Raw genomic sequence first — 14847 nt, 5'->3', positions numbered from 1 at the left:
TTCTGCAGCAACGCCCCAAAAGTGGTGGAACTGTGAATAACCAATGTAGTATTGTAACATAAAACTTTGTCCTTGGAAATACCTGATGGAATACACTACAATTGCAGCTTACAAGTAGAAGACACACAATTTATAGAGCATGAAAATCCCCTAGTCCAGTTGGAGGCAATTGTCTTCATGAATCTGAAAATTTCAGTAACCCTCTTGAAAACTCCAGGTCCCACAGCCTGTTACTTAGATGTTTTACTTTTGAGTGTTCACCTTTGACTGTTTGACAGTGAAAGACCATGTCAGGTTCTAAGTTGAACATTATGGGTTTTTTTCAGGGAAAAATCATCAGTCTTCCCCCCTTGCTCTTATATTAGAAATGGTCAAATACTCTGAACATGTGTAGTCTTTATTCTTCTTTCTTTCTTTGTTTTTTCCTTCCTTTCTTAGTTTTTGTTTTCTTTTTTTCCCCCCAATTGTGGATGCGTAGCCATGCTTCTGGGTTGAGACCCAAGTGACAAAAGCATCCTCCTGGCCAAGCTCTGGCTTCCTCCCTCAGGGGAGTGTGAAAGGGCAGCAATGAGTCATCTCCGTGATCTGTTTTCCTTCCTACCGCTGAGCTGGATCAAACCCTGCACCTGTCCATGAGGTGGCAACATTTGTCACACTTACTGAAGTGCTTGGATGTGAATACACAGCTTGTTTCAAAAATGTTTACTACCTGCTTTTGTTTTTGTTTACAAAAATGTCCATAATGTGAACTTTGGGCTAAACTTTACAGTGCCTTTCTATCTGGGAGCTCATGCTGGGCTGAGCTTGGCTCTTGTGGATCTCCTGTATGACTACCTAGGGCTGCAGTTTGTAGTGGAAAGAAGTTTTGAGGTATTCATTTGTCAGCTGGTCCATGTAAAACAGTAGCAGTAGATCATAGGGATTTGTAATTTCTGATCTGGATTAGAATTTGATATATGAAACATGATGGAACTTGAAACATGATTTATTAAATGCTACAAAACTTCAGTCACAAAATTTCATTTTCAGAAACCCCAGTCATTACCACCAAATAGATCCGACCCTCAAAACTCTTCACCTCCAAATTTGGAGCACCAATTAGACATAAAATAAAGTTCTTAGAAATTAAGCAGTGAGAAAACTTGAGGCTGCTGATATTTTTTTCAGTCTAATTTCTTCTATATTAGCCTTATGAGTATTGGTGATTATTTCCAGTGTAAATCCAAAGGATAAGGATAGTAATTTTTGTGGAATGTAGTTAATTTGACTGAAATGAGGTTAACTAGAGAAGGAGTAGTAACTGAGGATTCATTAGACAGAACCACTCTCCTTACTTTGAAGGCACTTTTTTGACCTTTGTGAAAGACTCCTATCAGTGAAATAAAATTTAAAGCTGAATCAGCAGAGTATGAGAATGAACAAGGTGACTGAAGTGCAAATGATTGATGTAGGCTATAACTAGGCTGATGATGAATAGTAGGATTTATTCTGACAAACTAGAAATATTTCTATATAGCCATGTCAATGAGTTTATAAATTACTGCTGAGTTTCTTACTAGATACCTTAGCAATATTCTGTTCTGAGACCCCATTTTCATGGATGAGGCCTCTTTTAGCCTCCCCTGGGCCAGGATTTCACCTCTTCTACAGGTGGTTTTGAGAACTGCAAACAATACAGTGTGAGATAGTTGAACGAATCAGAAAACCTTCAGTACCTAGTGCTGCAGTATGTATTTCAAAAATAGCCATTTTTTTCATAGTTACAAAGCGTTACAATACTGAAAAAATTGCACACAGTGCATTTCTCCAGTGGCTGATCCAAACATTAACTGGAGCTGGGGCTTGTTCTTACAAGGATAAAGTAATGGAAAAAGAAATGCAGCTACCATGAGTTGTGAAGAGATTAGTACCCTTGAATAACTGGCTTCATCAACAGCTGCATTTTCATGCACATAACATGGAGATTTTATTTGTTAAGAAGGCTTGCAAGGCTGCATCAAATGTAATACAGTAGTTGATTCATTCTTTTTGGACAGTGATTTGTCTTACTTTGGTTATCCCAGAACCTGCTGCTCCTACTGTAACAATTCCTGTAACTGTTGACTCTTTTGAGGTGAGATAAGGAAATATATTGTTTATTTCAGTACCTTCTGAGTTCTGATGATTCTGTACACCATGCAAAAGCATTCATTCTTGCCATTGGTGAAATTTTTCCAATATCCACCAAGTACCATTTTGACAAGGCCCATCAGGTACTATGTTTTCTTCTCATAACTGGAACAGCCAGCCATGCCATGAGAATAGTGTGAAGGACAGGATTTCCAGCAGGAATATGAGAGATACTGCATGTCTGTGACCTGTGGGCAAAATGTACCCAGTTAAGTATCTCAGGATTAGGTATTCCCTCTGCACTTGTACTGGCAGAGATGGCAGGGAAGAGTAAGAAATGGCAGGTTCTTGAGGGCTGCCTGGAGGTTGGTGTACTGTGTGTTCTGGTCAGTCCAGACAGCTGGGGAACAGAAGATGTACTCCATCCACAAGTAAATCCTACCACAGGTGAATAACTTCTCCAGTTTTCTCAATGACAGAATGGCATAACTTACAAAAGAGCCTCATCATTGCTGGTAAATATGCATTGGGATAAAGATACAGCTTGATTAGCAAGTCTAATCATAGACAGTACAAAATTTTTATTTGTTTGTAGATACTGGAATGGCTCCACTAGAAAATTGAATGGGAGATAATAGCAAAACCGTGTGTTTTTTATCTCAGCTTCATTGTGAGATCTTTTGCTATAAACAGGCTGATTCAAATGAACTGTACAATACTCAGATAAGGGTAACTTTTTGATTCTTTTGTGCATGTTTATTAAAACCATTTAAAGAATAAATCTGAAAATAATACAGGAATTGTTTGTGTATGCCAGCAGAGTTACTGCAGAAGTACAATCCTTATAATGACCATATTCATGTTTTCCTAAAAACTTATGTCTTTAAAAAGCCACAGCTCAATGGCAGATGCAAAACAAAAAACAGAAAAATACCATACTGCTTGTTATTGGACATGAGCAATATATCAGCCATGTATTTGAATAACCAAGTATCCACCCAGGAGTGTGATATCAAGGAGCTCAGAAGGATGGTATTAAAGTAGGACCAACACTGGGCAGTCAAGCAACCTGTGGATGGAGGTGTTTCCATGCTATTGAACAAGTGAATGTCTGACTGTAAGCAGGGAGTCTTGGAGTGGGAACATGATGTCCAAAGTACCACCAGTAGATTTAATACTTGAAGTGTTGTAGCGTGTTGTACTTAGTACTTGGAGTCCCTCCTCCTCTGCCAGTGACCAATACCCCATTTTTCCAAAGCAGGAGAAATATCCTTAACTCTTCTTTGATTTCATTCAAACTACATTTGGTAAGAAATCATTTCCACTGGTGTGTTGCAGTTGCCAAAAAGGTTTTGCTATACAGCTCTTCCAAGGGAGTTACCACCAACAGGCAGAAAAGTACTAAAAGAAAATACCCTCCTGTTTGGGTAGGCAGCTGGGCAGCTCCAGGAGGGAAACAGCCTGGGCTTTCCTTGGAGATGAAATTGTGAATGAACTTTCCCTTTTGACAGCTTTGATGTTTTGAAGTATCCAGAACTCTACCAGACTTCTGTGTTCCTCTCTGTTTCTTCCTGTACCCTGCCACTGCAGTTGTGTGATTTTGAAATGGTTCTTACAGAGACCTGCACCAGAAGCACAGCGAGCTCCTGGGCTTGACATCCCACAGGGGATGCTGCTGTGGGCTGGCTGTCCCCCTGTGGTGCAGGTGTGCATTGTTCAGCTAACCTGTTGCCATACTGCCTTCTGTCCTGCCAGGACCTGTTTGGGTATTCAGAGAGGGGTCTGTTGTGTACTTGAGGATGGCTTCAGCAAGGTCCTTTTCCAAAACCTGGTGCACTATGTTGAACCATTAATGCTGTACTGGTGTTCATGTTTCATATTTGTTCAATTTTAATGAAATGTTGATGAAAAGCCCATGTCAGTCTCAGGCTGATGTATTAAATGTGTTTTTTCTTAAACAGCACAGCAAAGGTGCAGCTTTGCCTAAATTCATTCAGCACATATGTTCCATTTTCCTGGCACATAGATTTTCTGCAGAACAGGATTTCTAAAATGCAAATAGTTTCTTTTCTGTATTCAATTCTTGTTCAGGAAAATATGTGCTGCACATTATTTAATGTACCTTCTTCAGATAGTTGATTTCAGAGGAATAAAAGAGGGCTGGGAAATTGCAGGCTTTCTTGGAGCCTATACATTGGTAGTTCAGCAGCTGAGCACTTCCTGTGTCTTCCCATAGGTAATGAGGGTTTTCATATAGGCACCTCCTAAACTCCAAGTCAGAGAATAGTTGTGAAGAGAGAATAGGCAAAAGTGACATAAGTAACCTCTCATTAAAACAACCTTGCCAGATGAGGGAGCATGCTTCTACAAAATCCAGCAAAAGAAGAGTGTACCTGAGAGACAGTGATGGAGAGCAAAGTTGTTTACCACTCTCTTGGCAAAAGCCTTGATTATATTCTCGCTGTTTGCAAAATTTCTTTTTAGTGAAAGAGTTTTTACAGTATTTATGATGGTGCTGGTTCTCCTCTACCCCGTTTCCATCAATACAATCCCAGCTGGGGCTTTTTCTTCCTCTGCCACTGCACCCAGTGCACTGAGAGTTCCCACCTGGGCCAGCAGTTTGTGTGGTGAGGTGAGTGCCCTGCTCTGTGATGCCACCCTGGATTCCAGCCTTGCTGTTGCCATCCTAGAGCAACTCAGCATCTCAGGCTTGGGATGGCAACAGCAGAGAGTGGTTGTTTTGTCTTGCATGGTATAAGAACTTCAGCAACATTCCTGAAAAAGAAAAACGTGATGTGAATAAGCAAAACCATCTACAAGGGAGGCAAATTATGTTACTCGTGTGTAATTACAGCAGTTCCTGAATTCCAGCTGCATGGCTGAATGAATACCCATCCCATTTCCTCACATTTACATTTTTATGCTGTTTTTGATTATTTCTTAAGGATGCAAATCATTAGGAAACAGCAAATAACTGGGAGTTCTGCTCAAACTTTCTGAGAACAGTGTCATGTTGAGATTTGGGAATTTCAGAGAAAATGAGAAGAACAACCAAAGACAAGTACACGATTTCTCCAGTGATGTAAACAAACCTGTAGCTCCTGCCTCCCGGGGAGGGGAGCTTCCTTTCTGTCAGCACAGGCTCTTTCACTTGACTGAGCCTGGGGCTGGGGCATGTGCAGGAACCTTAAGTAACTTCTTCAGTGCTACTTTTCACTTCAAGCAAGATAGAACATGTCTGGAGCTATCAGTAAAGAGATGTGTTCATGTATCCTGAGTGTGTTGCTTTTCAATGGCTTAGAATCCTTTACAAAAATCTTATCTAATGTCAGGAGTGTGGGAGGGGTCTCTGGTCGATTATAGGAAAAGTAAATATGATGGTTGTGCAAATAGTCACAGTTACTTTCTGCAAATGCCTCTGTTGTTCACCATCCAGTTTCTTCTTTTAAAGTCAGACCGCTGAAGAGACTGAAGCTGATCCCTCTGATCCATTTGGGATGTATTTGCAGAAATAAGTAATCTTGTTCCTAAAACGTGGGGAAGCAGGGGATTAGACTGAAAATTCAGACTGCTCTGTATTGGCTAGCCCTCATACTACAGGAGTCAGAAGTCCTGATTTCAGAATGCTACATAAATATGTGTCTGGTTTATATTTTCCTCAGATGATCCAATTTCATGAATTTTTTGGTGTGGAAAGCAATTAGATGTGTGACCAGGGGCAGCTGTTTTTCCATTGGTAGCTAAAGAATAGCTCATCCATCAGAAAAGACAGCACTGTCTTTCATGTTCACAGCTGAAGAGATACAGAGATAGTGGAGGAGGTCAGGTGGTGCTGCTGCTTCTCAATTTCCCTTCCTGGGGAAATGAGGATGGTGAAAGAGCACAGTAAGATCATGAATATCAAATTATACTCTCAGTAAGACATGGATCACCACAGGTTTCTGATGATCCAAGGTCTGTGACTAGAGGCTGCCTTTAGAGCAGTTGGATTCTCTTTGGGAGTGTCATCTTTGATGTTGCTCAAACTACTGAACCAGTCAGAGGAGAGAGAGAGAGGACACCTTTTCCTGCCTTTGCCCCAAGCTGCTGCTGTTGCACTTTTCAGCTGAGAAGGATGTAAAGTTTGGAGCACCTGGGAACACATTTGGACACAGAAGTCTGGAATGGTTACGTGGATCACTGTGTGGAACAGATCTACTCATTCAGCTTGTTTAAATCACAGAAGAGAACCAGTCTCAACAGGGATTGGGCTAATCCTTTTTCCTGTTTGTGTCAAACAGTCCTCGCTCATTAAAAACTGGAATTTCTTTTTGCTTGAAACGAGTAAGTCAGCATGGGCTGCTTACCCAGTTCCAACTCTGACTGCTGAGAAAGTCATTATTTATTTTTAGCAGGTTAAGAAACATCATTCATGCTAACCTTTTTTTCTTTTGAATTCTTTTCTACAGATGCCTTCCAGAAATCTTTGGATGTTCGATATGTTACTATAGATATATAGTAAAATTTTGACAGCTTTCTTATTGCTCAAAACCTGGGGTTCCCTACAGAGACCTTTTCTTCACTGTAGCCTTATTGCCAAGTTGTCAGAGCATTAATTAAACTAGAAGAATAAGGCATTGCATGTAATTTCCTATACTGGATGCCTTCATGTCAGGGACATATCTCCATGGTAAGAACCTGTATATAAACAAAAATAAGCCTGGCAGCAGTACAAAAGCTCATGCAGGCTTTTAAGTGAGAAACATGGCAAAAGAAAATACAGAGTTTAAAGCAAAGTATTTCTTGGGAAAATGAAGAGTGCTGAATACTGCAGTCATTAAGAACAAATGTAATGATTTTGTTTGGCTATTTGGAGTATTCTAATGCTACTTTTAATCTCCATATTATAGGTATTTATTGGCTCAAATCTTATTCTAAACCCCTCCATCATTTATTATAGGTGGACTTTCTCTTCCTTAATGGGATTATGGATTCTCGGTACAAGCATATAAAATTATGTATAGTAAAACTTTATTCCTTATAAACTGCTAATAATATGCATACTTTTCATTTTGCTGCATGGATCAAAATGTCTTCCTATACTATACATCACATCTCAATTTGATATGCATTGACTCTGCTGTTTAGAAGCTGAAAATACAGCACACATGTTGGTGTTTTTCCTGCAATAAAATGAATAGATGCTCAAACTATAATTCCAATCTGCTGTTTGCTAAACCTGCAGGCAGAGCCAAAGCACTACAGAAAAAGGAGTATTTTTCATTTTTGTTCCTCACATTTTCAGGGCTGTGTATTTTTGTGACTCTTCAAAAAATAAATTTGATCATTTGCTGCCAAACTGAAAGAAAAAAAAGATATTTTCAAGAGCTGAAAGGAGAAAGTTGCGCTTTAGGGATTACAAGATGAAGGGGATAAAACTGCTGTGTGTACACAGGGTCTTCCCTTTCTTCTTGCCACGTAGAGAGCAGTTCCCGAGGGGTTACATACAAAGACTCCGTGAAGGGGAACACTGCAGCTCTTTGTACCTGGCTGTGCCACTGGGACTTGGGGCGAGCTGAGGGACATCCACCACTTACAGGCTTGGTTGTGGGCCTGGCCAAGAGCACGGGAATGTAAACCCCTGTGCCACTTGAAAGGGACTTGGAGAGCACTGGTAGTGTCTTCTTCCTCAGCCAAACACAAGAGCACTGGCACTCTCATCGTGTTACTTGAAATGTTTTCCGACTTGAGAAGTCCTTGCTCTTGTGAGGAAGCTCAGCTCCATGCATGTGTTTCTGGGCTGTGTGACTGCTCTCCATACCAGCCTTCCCTCTTCCTCCAGGAGCTCCATGTCCAAGGTGGGCAGTGTGGCCAGAGCTCTTGGTGTCTCTGGGGTGACTGTATTGTTGTAGACAGGTAGATGGAGTGGCTGTGCTGCCAGGAGCTGCCTGTAGCAGCATATGTAGTATGTTCTTCTTTTCTTGGTGTCTTCGTAGAATCACAGAATGTGCTGAGTTGGAAGGGGCCTGTCAGGATCCTTGAGTCCAGCTTCCTGAACAGTCACACCCTGTGCCTGACAGCACTGTCCAAACACTTCTTGAGCTCTGTCAGGCTTGGAGCTGTGACCACTTCCCTGGGGAGCCTGTTCAGTGCCCAACTACCCTCTTTGGTGAAAAACTGTTTTCCTATTAGCAAGCCTAAACCTCCACTGTGACCACTTCCCTGGGGAGCCTGTTCAGTGCCCAACCACCCTCTTTGGTGAAAAAGTTTTTCCTATTAGCAAGCCTAAATCTCCCCCAACAACTTCAGGTCCTCTCACTGGTCACTACAGAGAAGAGATCAGAGCCTGCCCCTCCTCTTCCCCTCATGAGGAAGTTGTAACTGCAGTGAGGTATCCCCTCAGTCTCCTCCAGGTGGAACAGACCAAGTGACCTCAGCCACTCCTCATACAGCTTCTCCTTCTTGCCTGCCTGTCTCTGGTGTTCCTGGTGTGTGTGCAGCAGCACAGCGTGGGTGCCAGTCTCCAAGTTACTCTTCAGCAGAGCAGCTTCACCCTTGTGCTGCTTTGATCCTGCACAAACCCTTCCCAATAAATCCTGTGAGATGCCTGGCTGGCTGTTTGCTGGGGAGTCAGTGCCCAGGTATTTTACATCTCAAGCAGCCTATGTAGCTGTACCTGGGAGCCCAACAGTGGCTCAAGCACACCCTGAGGGTTTGGACCAGCCCTTCAGGGGTGGGTGAGAGGTCTCCTTCAGCTCGAAGTAGTCACCCCTTCTGATACTCTGGGGTAGTCAGGAGCTCAATTTAGTGCTGGGCACCCCTGGCACAAGCAGAGAGAGTTAAAGTTCTACAGTGCTTGGCCATTCTCACAACCTCCTCTGATGTATCAGAGTGATGGCATGAGCCTCCTGCACAGAAGAAGCAGATTTTCAGCACAGCTTCTGCCACGGGGCGTTTCCCTGTGCCTGTCCTTGGAGCTGTCTGCCAGCAGGATGCACAGGGGCTTGTGTTCCTCTGCACAGAGCTCGCCTCAGCCTGAGGTGAGGGACAGCACTGAGCTATCTCCCGTGACCAGTCGAGGCTCCATGTCCTCCCTAGCTCCTTCCCTGCCATCCTCTCTGCTAAAGCATCCCCAACATTACTCAAGCACTTGGATTCCTTCTCTTCAAAAAACAGTCTTTAAAAATTATTCTTTAAATTTTCTGGTAAACACAGTCAATGCCCTAAGAGAGGAACACTTCAGGTTGCTTAGCTGTATCTTTTATTCATGAGCAGCATACGCCATACATTCACCCCCTCACTCAAGTCTCAAGCATTATTTCTGGCAGAAGAAAGCACATCTTTAGCATTGTAGGCTTTTGAACAATCTGAAAATGTGTAATGAAGTGGCAACACATCTCAGAGACAATAACGTGCTTAAACATTACAAGCCTTTATAGTTAGTGGGCATTTTAAGGTCCTAACTTGTAACCAATAGAACTTTGTTATTAAATTATAACTTTTATGTACACAAAACTTTTCTCCTTCTCCCTATGTGTATTGAGTGAATCCTAAATGATAAACTGCATCAGTGCTTTTTCTCATAAACTGCTTGGTTTTTAACTTACAAGGTCCTTAATGTAATTTTCTCTAGTACATCCAGTAATTCTCTTTCTTTTCCGGGTGTCCCAAAGAGAGGCATACAAGAGTTCATAAATCTAGTGCAAACTTATAACCTGCTGTTTCCCCTCTCAGAATTATTTTTTAAAACATGACTGAAATATAAAGCCTGGGGAATGCAAAGGTTGGTCTCTTCATTAATTTAACACTTGTCTTTGTGGAAAAATAAAGCACAGATGAAAAGTCTGTAGGAAAACCTGCTGGTTCAGTCCAGGGTTTGGCTACTAAGCGTATTTAGTTATCAGGAGGATTAGTTCATTGTTGCTAAAATTTTACCTTTGATCTCTCATTATAAGTTTTTTAAATTCTGAGGATTAATTGCATTTGAGAGGAAGATCCAAAGAATTTTTCTGACTCCAGTGGGTTTTGAAGGAGGCCACCTGAGGTAAATGATAGGAAAGCCCACCTCTGTATCTTGATCCCTGGAAATGGAATTGACCTTTTCACAGCTCAATTACGGATCAGTTTGTATAAGTATCTCTTAATGTTCGACCCCAATCTCCTTTGTGTGCCCCGATGCAGTTGGCCTGTGAATACCGTGGTCTCCCATCAGCAAAAGGAGACAAGATATTTGCTCAGATGTTCAGTCAACAGCCCAGCAGAGATAGCCCCAGCTGCGGCTCTAACTGGGGCAGGTTGAAGTGGTCTCCCATCAGCAAAAGGAGACAAGATATTTGCTCAGATGTTCAGAGTCAACAGCCTAGCAGAGATAGCCCCAGCTAAGGCTCTAACTGGGGCAGGTTGAGAAGCTTGGACCAGCTGTGTGGAGCTGAGCAAAGCCTTCTGCTTGCCATCTTTGGTACTCGGCTGCCAGTACTCCAAATTTTGCATTTAGCGGTACTTCATAGCTGTATGGATTTTGAAGGTGGTATTTCTCTTCCAGCTGTAGTTTCTTCATCAGAGATAAGGCAGCCTCCTGTGCCCAACAAATGCAGTTTTTATGCCTGCTCAGGGAGGAACACAAGGGCTGAAATGAGATCTGTGCTACTGAATATGCAGTGCCTGGGGCAATCCAGCGCATGTGGGCACCCACAGATTCAACACCCCTGATCCTCGTGGGCTGTGTGAGGCTGGAGAGCCAGGCCCCAGCTGAGCATCTCCAAGCCTTCCCTGTTACCCACAGTAAGAGGGCTCAGCCCCACAAGACTCAGTGGGTTGTCTCCCCTTGTCAGTGGGTCTGGTCCTGTCTCCCCTCAGCCCTGTGCCCTGTACTGCCGCTGTTTGCTTTGTGCCTGTTTTGGAGCTGATCTCACCCCACTGAGACCCTAAAACTAACTCAGCCAAAAACTGGAAAGCTTTCCCCATGTCTCAGAGGTGGCTGAGAAGGAGCAGGGAAGGGTGTGCTTTGGTAGCCACAAGCCAATAGGATCAGCTCAGCTGCCCCAAAACCAAACCTTAAATGTATACAGCCCCTCCTGTTTCGCTGTACATGGATGTTCCTTTCCCTTGGACAGTGGCATAGTTTGGACATTTATAGCTGGTGGCTATACATAGAGATTCTAGTGTTCAAAAAGACTATTTAGAATTAATTATCCCGTTAGTCTTCCAAAAGGGGGACTCTGTATTCATGTTTGGAGTATCTTCTTCAGGAGTTGTGGACAAGCTTATGCTGCCCACATGCTGGACATACGAGACTACTAAACAGACAACACTAAGGCTATTAAACCTGCCCTTTTCATGAACTTCAAATTCATTGGCAACATTTATTTTAAATCTCACTCTAATCTTTCAGAGAACAGAGCTTCTGCTTAGGATGCTGCTCCAAGGAGAACCAGCCACCATACAAGGTGTCCTCTTGATTTATAGCTGCAGCAGCCTGAATTTCATATAACATGATAATGTCCTATAAAGTCTCAGCGCTCTACACTGAGTCCTGCACAGATAACTGGTTGAGCAGTACACGAAGACAGGATGTGATAATAATGTCTTCAGCATGAAACGATGCTATTTGGGATGCCATACTTCTTGGATGTGGGAGCCGTAATCCTATTATCAGTCATCAACAATAAACGACACCATTGTAGATATCCATTTGCTGGAGGTGATAAAGAGGCAGCCTAGCCAGCATGCTGAGGTTTCACCTGCTATTTCCTTGCAGATTTTCTCTGCAGATTTCTGCCCATCTGCAGATTTATTTTTTTTAATCACTGTGAATAAGAGGACATTTACTTCACTGGTTATTATTTCAAGCCACTGGTTGTATTTCAGCATTGATTTGGGGAATTCTGTTCCAGGCTTTGGGGCTGTGTGCCACAGCATTCTCCTGCGAGACTCTCCAGATGCAGAAGGCAGGATGGTTTGTGGATACGTTAATGTCTGCACCTACAGGGATGGGTAACAAAGAATAGCAGTGAAATCTGCCATAAATTACCTGAGAGATCTCAAGAAAGGTAGGCAGGTAACAGCCAACTCACAGTGCCAAGCAAACAGATGAGTTTTCATCATCTTCATGCCTAGCCATCCTTTCCAGCTATGGCATACTTTTTGATTACACTATGTTATTTTACAACTAGTATGAAATATTTAGGGCTTTAAATTTACATAGTCATAAGACACACCACTTTGCAGTACATCTTAGAATTCAAATACAGGAGCTGTATAATTACATACTTCCACAAAATTTTATTAGTGGAGAAAACATCATTTTATTCCAGAACATTGTTGGAAATTATTTCTATAACGAAATCATAGGAAAAATTTCTTTAGTTAAGTAGAAGTGTAAATGAACAAATTAGGTTATCCCTCTTTAGACTTCATGTGCTGGGGTTGCTGCTGTGCTTAGACTGGCTATTTGCCTTCCTGTGTTTCAAGCAACCCAGTGCAGCAAAGCAGACTGGGAGGGAAGATGTCAGTGCTGCTGCTCACTATGCTGCCCATCAGGTGCAGATTTATGCACACCCAGTTGCTTTGGTGCTTTCTTAGCTGCTGCCCACGACCAAGATACAGCTGTTCATTGCCCTCTCAGCATTTTTTGATCATCTACAGGACTTGTAAATGTCCACAATCCAAGGCACAAGGAAGCACTTCACAGGCACAGCCTCACTGTGTGAGTAGGAAGGTTACCACTCACTTTTCTCCTGGGGATGAGTTACTACACTGCAAGTTTGAGCTTACCCTGTGACAGGCTAGTGCAGGGTGGGGTCCCTTCCCATCTGCACCTCTGGTGCTGGGTACTTTTGACCCGTTTGCAGTAAGAGGTTCACCTGAACTCACCCAAATTCACTTCTCTATTTCCTTTCTTCCCTAACTGCTTATTTTGCCCAAATTTCCCTGCCTTCACATATGTACAAATGCAAACCTCCAGCCCCTAACTCTGGTCACAGGTGATGCTTTTGGGTCAGTACCTAAGACACGTGCCCATCCCACAGGTTCCCACCTCTTTCACTGGGCACTTTCTCATGCAGGAAGGGATGTGGCAAAGGAAAGTGGACAGTGTTTGTCCAGCATGAAGCTGACCTTGGAGAAGACCACAGATGGAAGAGGCTCAGACAATCTTCCCATGACTAAAGGGAGAGATGGAAACAGTGTCTCCAATGAGAGAGAGGTCCTGCTGCATTTCTGCAGTGCACATTTTTAGCCTTTTACACATCCACCCTTTCCCTGGCCACAGTCACCTTTTCTTGCTAATCAGTAGCAGAGATGTCAGTGAATTGCTTTCTCATTTGGAAGATAACATTTCACACTCCTCTTGGCTGGGAATCACAGGAGGCCCTGCAGCTCCTTGCACAGCACCCCATGCCAGCACCTTTGCTACAGGCTGGTTTACTTTGCTAAACCTTGCACTGACACCTTACATGTTGGCACAATGAATTCCTGTACAGAATGGCTTTTCAAAATGGCATTTCTGTAAAATCAACTGTTACCCATCGTTTAAAAACACACACGGGATCAAAGTTCTGTTTATCCCAGGTTTAATAATTACCTTAGCAATGCAAAGCTGTGCCCAGTGGCACAATAAAACTTCCTGTCCACTTTGACATCTTGTATATTGACGTTGACTCGTGACTTAGTCACTGTTTACAAATATTGGCCTGGGAGGTCCTTATGGATCAAAATAAATTGTATTATCAGGAAAGTGAAAATGAACAAACCCTACAAAACTGGCCTTAATCTGATGAAAATCCCCTTCAAATTAAACAGGTGGTGGAGCTAAGCATCTTCTCCTGGATTTTGCTCCCCTCTGATCTATCAAGGGACAGATTTACTTTTATTGGAGCCTAAGGATTCATTACAGTAGTTTTTAAATGCAACCTACAGAGCACTAACAAGAGGTGAAACCAGGGTCACTCTTTAACTCATGGATCAATAAATCTTTTCCATCCTTGAACTGTAATGTCAAATGCCATTGCCTAAAAATTCCTCAACCAGCACCAATCTATATCCATTACATCTATATTCTCATTTTAGGGTACAAAGAGTGTGCACATCATCTCAGCTACACTTCCCAGATGTTTGTGCAAGTTATTTTACTTGCAGGCTAAAGCATATTCTAATTTCAACATCTATAAATAAGTAAATATGTTCTGATTCATATAAAACATCCATAAGTTTCACATTGACAATGCAGTAATTATTCTCCAACTCTTCCATTTCTTAATAAGAATAAAACCTTTGCCTAAACTCCATATTCACAGTGACAACACAACTTTAACATCTTTGTAATTCAGATAAGCGAGATCTTCTTTAAGAAATTCAGGGGGAAAATATGCAACCTGACAGTACAGCAAGAAGCTTCCACATGAGAATCCTAGGAGAAAGTGTCTACATATTTCAGAGTAAAATCAAAGGAAGCCATTAAAAAAGAGCGCATTGTCTAAAATGTGTTGAAATGAGACATGTATTTATTCTCTCCCTGAGGTAAAAACCTGTACAACTTTGGGTTAACAATCCATAAATTATCAAGTCATTTCTCACTTGTGGAATAAATAGCATCCAAGAGTGTCTGCATCCACACATCAGCTGAAGCTGGGGAAAGCTGAATTTACAAAACATTGAATCAGGAGGTATGTGAGACTCAGTAAACAGCACAAAATCGAGTGACTACAACAAGGAATATTACAGCTAATCATCAGGTTTTCAACTTTCAAGGTTTTCTGCTGC

Source organism: Passer montanus, unplaced genomic scaffold (assembly GCF_014805655.1).
Source record: "Passer montanus isolate IOZ18808 unplaced genomic scaffold, ASM1480565v1 scaffold50, whole genome shotgun sequence".
Lineage (NCBI taxonomy): Eukaryota > Metazoa > Chordata > Aves > Passeriformes > Passeridae > Passer > Passer montanus.
The sequence above is the reverse complement of the archived record's forward strand: the minus strand, read 5'-3'. Positions refer to the sequence as shown.